The 5,639-nt window shown below is 37.3% G+C and overlaps 1 pseudogene; it reads left to right on the top strand.

The window, feature by feature from the left end:
* The first annotated feature begins 280 nt into the window (after window positions 1–280).
* Window positions 281–4,966, top strand: LOC107718181 (bcl-2-related ovarian killer protein homolog B-like; annotated as a pseudogene).
* The last annotated feature ends 673 nt before the right edge of the window (window positions 4,967–5,639 follow it).

Here is a 5,639-nt window from a genome sequence, read left to right on the forward strand (position 1 = left end):
ATTATATATATATATATATATATATATATAACATTTGTATTGGGGGGGGAATATAGGATATTAGGATATAACATGAACTCTCGCCAGCATTATTTAAAAACAGAAGACTACTGGAAGAGACATTGAAGACGACAAATCTTATAAATTGGGCAACGTAAATCTAGTGTGGGGCTGTTCCATTTCCCTGATTGGCTATTTACGTTTCGGCGAACCTGTTTCAGATTTCATTTATCTGGACTTTCCTCGTAGAAATGAGCTTCGTATTGTTAGTGGAGTTTGTGGGGGTGTTTATGCAGGCAACTTCAACCAGTGAAGTTGCAGAGTTTTTTGCTCGTGTCAAACAAACATGCGGGACATGTTTGAGCGCTCCTCCGTGTTCGCCGCGGAGATGATGGATGTTTGATCGGATTCCCACGGAAAAAGAGCTCGTCTCTCAGTCCAAGGAACTTTGTAGAGACTTCATTCACTCCAGAATCTTAAGGGAAGGACTAAGTTGGTCAAAAGTCGTGTCAGATCTGCCCGATCCACATGGGGCTCTTGTAGATGTATCTGTGGTGCTGCTAAAACTGGGTAAGAAAACCAGGAGTGAGTGTGAATTGATGCTCTTAACAGGTGTGACGCTATTTCAGTGTTTATCATCCAGATAAATCAGGACTATTTCATAACATCAAAATTCAAAATCAAAAGTCAGCATTCAGATGTTCATCTTTCTTTCTTTCTTTCTTTCTTTCTTTCTTTCTTTCTGTAACTAGTTTTCTTTCTTTTGAATTGTCTTTAATACTGTGATTTATAGCAAGTGTGTATTAACTGTAACCACAAGTTATGTATTTGAGGGGACCAAATGTTGATTCTACCATTGAAACCCATTTTGGTTGATCACTATTCTGATTATTGGAAGGTTGGTGGAACACATCTCTCTCACTGAGTGCATATTTAAACTGTTTTGCAGGTGATGAACTGGAATGTATGCCTCCGTATATGTATCATAATATTGCAAAGCAGCTGAACATCAGTGTAGCAGTGGAGGCTGTGGTGTCAGATGCGTTTCTCTCTGTAGCAACAGAGATCCTAGTCATGGGTAAGTGATCTGGAAGACAATATAAAAGGTGTTTCTTAGGCAATTTTTGTGGACATGACCTCTGTCCCTGCATTGAAGTATTTAAAAAAACATCAACAAACATTTTAACAAACAAAAATAAATAAACATTTAAGTATTTTATTATTTTTATTTTCTCTAGGTATGTTGTTGCTGTTATTATTATAACTGCTAATTCAGTACCTACTTGGCTATTTTGAGACCAAAAAAAGCACTGCACATGAGGACATCACTACTATAAATGGAGTGAATTTGGAAATGTGAGATTTGTTCCAAATGTAAATGAAGCGATGTTCGCCTGAGCAGGGTTTGAGGTTTACAAAAAAAAAACCCTTTCAGAACATTAATTTTATGTTATTATTCAATTACAGTAAAATTGTCATCTAAAACTGGAAGAGCTATTGACTTTAACCTATTATTGGATTTCAGTGGTGTGTTTGAGAGGGGCACTGATTATCAGTTTAATGACAAGTTCTTCAGTGGTCTTTTTTCGGAACATGGAAAAAACCCTAAAAAGGACATGCCCACATTCTTTCCTTTGTACATATTTGGTCACATATTTTTTATCTAGGTTCTGCTTCTATTGATGTACATGGAGGTTGTAATGAAGCCATAAACCATGGCCTGATGATGGAACATAAACAGTTGGCATAGTACCTGACTCTTGAAGCATGGCAGTGTGTTATGGCTAGTGTTAGTGTTATGGTTAGTGTGTTATAAAGGTGTTAGGCTTCCTGTTACATCACCAGCACAGCAGAGCTGTGGATCTATGTCTAACTTATGTGTGATTTATATAGATATAAATATACATTACATATATTTCTTAAATATATTTAAGAAATATATGTAAATATATTTTTATATCTATATATAATATAGATCATATAAATATGTACACAGTACACACACATCACAAACTTAATTTGGATGTGAAATCAATCAAGATTAATCGATTTGACAGCCCTAATTTATTTAAAATAACTACAGTATGTTGTAGTTTAACTGTTGCAGGTAAGAAATTTAAATGACCTTTGAAGACACTATTGATTGAAAGAGCATAAAGAAATATGAATGTTTTGTGGGGAAAAGGTTTGAATCATTTTAGATACAATTACATTTATTTCACATAACACATGGGCAAATCTAGGACTTGCAACCTCACAGAATTTGCATTAGAACCTGTTTTTAATTTTATTTTTGTTAGTTTCATATCTAAAACGCTTGTATGGTTACAGCGAAAGTGTTTGAGGTGTAAAATGGACGATTCGATAGCTTTCAAGTTCTGCTCATGGAATTGCTTTTACTTTCAAGGGATCACATGGGGCAAGGTGGTGGCCATCTACGCTGTAGCAGCTGGGCTGGCAGTGGACTGTGTGCGTCAGGGCCATCCAGTCATGGTGCACACCATAGTGGACAGTCTGGGAGAGTTTGTGCGAAGGAACCTGGTCCCATGGCTCAAAAAGAGAGGAGGATGGGTAAGTGTTCATTCTCTTTACTGCCTTCATGAATCAAGACTGGTCCTGACCTCTAGAGGCCATATGAGGAAATATGAAGAGAGACAGGGCTAGCTGCAGCCTAGAGCAATGGGTGTGCTGCAAGGAGGCGTTCCGAAAGGTGAATCAGAAACTACCCCTAACCAAACCTTAACCCTACCCCCACACCCTGACAGACAGCTTTGTCGACCAATCATGAAGACCTTTCTCCACGCCCCTACCTTTTGCCACGCCCATTGCTCCAGCCTGCAGTGATCCCTACTTGCCTGTAGCCATGCTATGTTAATGATTTAATTATTTTCTTTGTGCTACTATAATTTCATACTATACATTTAAGAGCTTATTCCACACACACTACTGTTTAAAAGTTAGATTTTCTTTTAAAGGGGTCATATGATGCTGCTAAAAAGAACATTATTTTGTGTATTTGGTTTAATGCGGTTTAAGGTTCAAAAAACACATTATTTTCCACATACTGTACATTATTGTTTCTCCTCTATGCCCCGCCTTTCTGAAACGCGTCGATTTTTACAAAGCTCATCGGTCTGAAAAAGCGAGGTGTGCTGTGATTGGCCAGCTATTCAGTGCGTTGTGATTGGCCGAATACCTCAAACGTGTGAAGGAAATGTTACGCCCCTTACCATATTGTGAAGTCGTGTCCCGGTGCGACGAGACAAAAACAATAAAACCCATTACAAACGAGGCATTCGTTGCATCCAGTGGGGACATAATTACGGATTATAATGACTTATACTGTCATTTTACTGAGTGAGCGGAGGCCTACCATGTTGTGATGCCTGCGGCAACCACATGTGACGACCCCGGGCTGGACTCCGCTTCGTCCACGGTGAAAGCCGATCCGGTGATCGACAGCACGAAGTTGATGTATTTTCTCAGCAGCCAGCACGGATCAGCTCTAGGCATGACAAAGCGATATCGTCCTCTTTTGGAAGGCCAAACAAAGTAGTTTCGCTTTCACAACGAAGCACACAGCGCCTTCACGACATGGCGGCGGCGGCAACAATACTACAAGAATAAAAGTTACACCTTCTTTCTTTGCGTGAACATTTGGGAGGCGTTATGCAAATCTTCCCAGATCGTGACGTAGGTATGTGGGGGCGTGTTAGAACGAGCCGTTTTAGGTAGGCGTGGTTGACTCTTAACTTTTATAAAGAATATCTCTTTGGATTTGAGACTTTAGTCTTTGCAACTTTACAGATCTTCTTTATGCACCAAGAGCTTGTAACACTCCAAAGAGAAAGGAAAAATTGAAATCGCATCATATGACCCCTTTAAATTTCTGTTTCAAATAAATGCTGTTCTTGGTTTGTATCATGGTTTCCACAAAAATATTAAGCAGCAGAACTGTTTTCAACATTGATAATAATAAGAAATGTTTCTTGAGCAGCAAATTAGAATGATTTCTGAAGGATCATGTGACACTGAAGACTGGAGTAATGACTGCTGAAAATTCAGCTTTGCATCACAGGAATAAATTGCGTTTTAAAATACATTAAATTACAAAACAGCTATTTTAAATTGTAATTTTATTTCACAATTTTATAGTTTTTACCGTATTTTCTGATCAAATAAATACAGCCCTGGTGAGCAGGAGAGACTTCTTTTTAAAAATATTATCAAACCCATACTTTTGAATGGTAATGCATGTGATAGGATGTCAAATGCTTTATTTTCATCCGTCGTTCAAGGGGGACATTTTAAAAAGTGTGGTGAACATGGACTCTACAGCTCGTGCCCACTGGTTATTATCAACAGCTGTGTTTACATGGAGGCAATTCTTAAAGACCATGTACATCTACCTGATGAAGTAGCCTTGTGCAGGAAATCATCCTGTTGACTGAGAACTGAATCCTTCCCTCCCAGAACTGTTTGAATGGTCCATTGTACTGTTTGTGAAGCAAACGGCCCCTCAAAGAGGTCATAGCACTTCACCCAGGTTCAACTGCCTTAATCTTCTTTTACCTGTTATGATTTCTTTAAAATATACTATGTATAGACTGAAACAAATACTATGACCTGACAGGAGGGGAGGGAATATGTGCTATATTCGTTGCTGGAGCTACATAATATCTGTCTGTCTTAGTATAAAATGACTCAGAAATTTGATATGCAGGCATTGGAGTCATATTTGTGCTGACACATTGTGTGGATTCATTACACTGAGATTTTATACCGAATGTCTGTGGTGATGAGAGAAACATTTTAATGTTTGTCTATCTTCCGATATTTATTTATACAAAATTGCTCAAAATGATGTTTGGAGTGTCACTTTGCACTTTGAGTTCATACAGTTTTTGTGGTGTGTGTGAAACACCGTTGTCACCAGCTGTATACATCTTGAAATAAAGATTTTAATGTGTGAACTGAGAGAGAAGTTGAACATTTTTAAACAGAAAGGGTTCCAGTGGTCAAGGAAAACCTGGAAATATTATGGGAAAAAAATCATGAAAAATAAGACATTTCTGTAGTGAATATACACTACCGTTTAAAAGTTTTGAGTCGGCAAGATTTTTTTTTACTAACGTTTCGCTTATGCCAACCAGAAAAGGCATTTATTTGATCAAAAAATACCGTAAGAAAACGGCAATGTTGAAATATTTTTACAATTTCAAATAACTGTTTTGTATTTTAATTTATATTTTAATGTAACTTATTCTTGTGATGGTAAAGCTGAATTTTCAGCATCATTACTTCAGTCTTCAGTGTCACATGATCATTCAGAAATCTAATATGCTGATTTGGTGCTGAAGAGACATTGATATAATTCTCAATGTTGAAACTAGCTGTGCTGCATATCTTTTGGGAAACAATAATACATTTTTTCAGGCCTCTTTGATGGAAAATAAAGTTTCAAAAAAAAAAAAAAGTTGAACTCTAGTGTAGATTCGACTTTATTAACCCGATATCCATTATTTTGAGTGCTGTCTCTATTAAACAATTTTTAGTTTAAGAATGTTTTTGTTAAACAAATCTTGTCTGGTCGTCCTTGATTACTGGAAAAGCCATGACAGTTAATTTATCAAAAGGTA

The sequence above is a fragment of the Sinocyclocheilus rhinocerous genome, unplaced genomic scaffold (assembly GCF_001515625.1).
Source record: "Sinocyclocheilus rhinocerous isolate Xijiao unplaced genomic scaffold, SAMN03320098_v1.1 scaffold480, whole genome shotgun sequence".
Lineage (NCBI taxonomy): Eukaryota > Metazoa > Chordata > Actinopteri > Cypriniformes > Cyprinidae > Sinocyclocheilus > Sinocyclocheilus rhinocerous.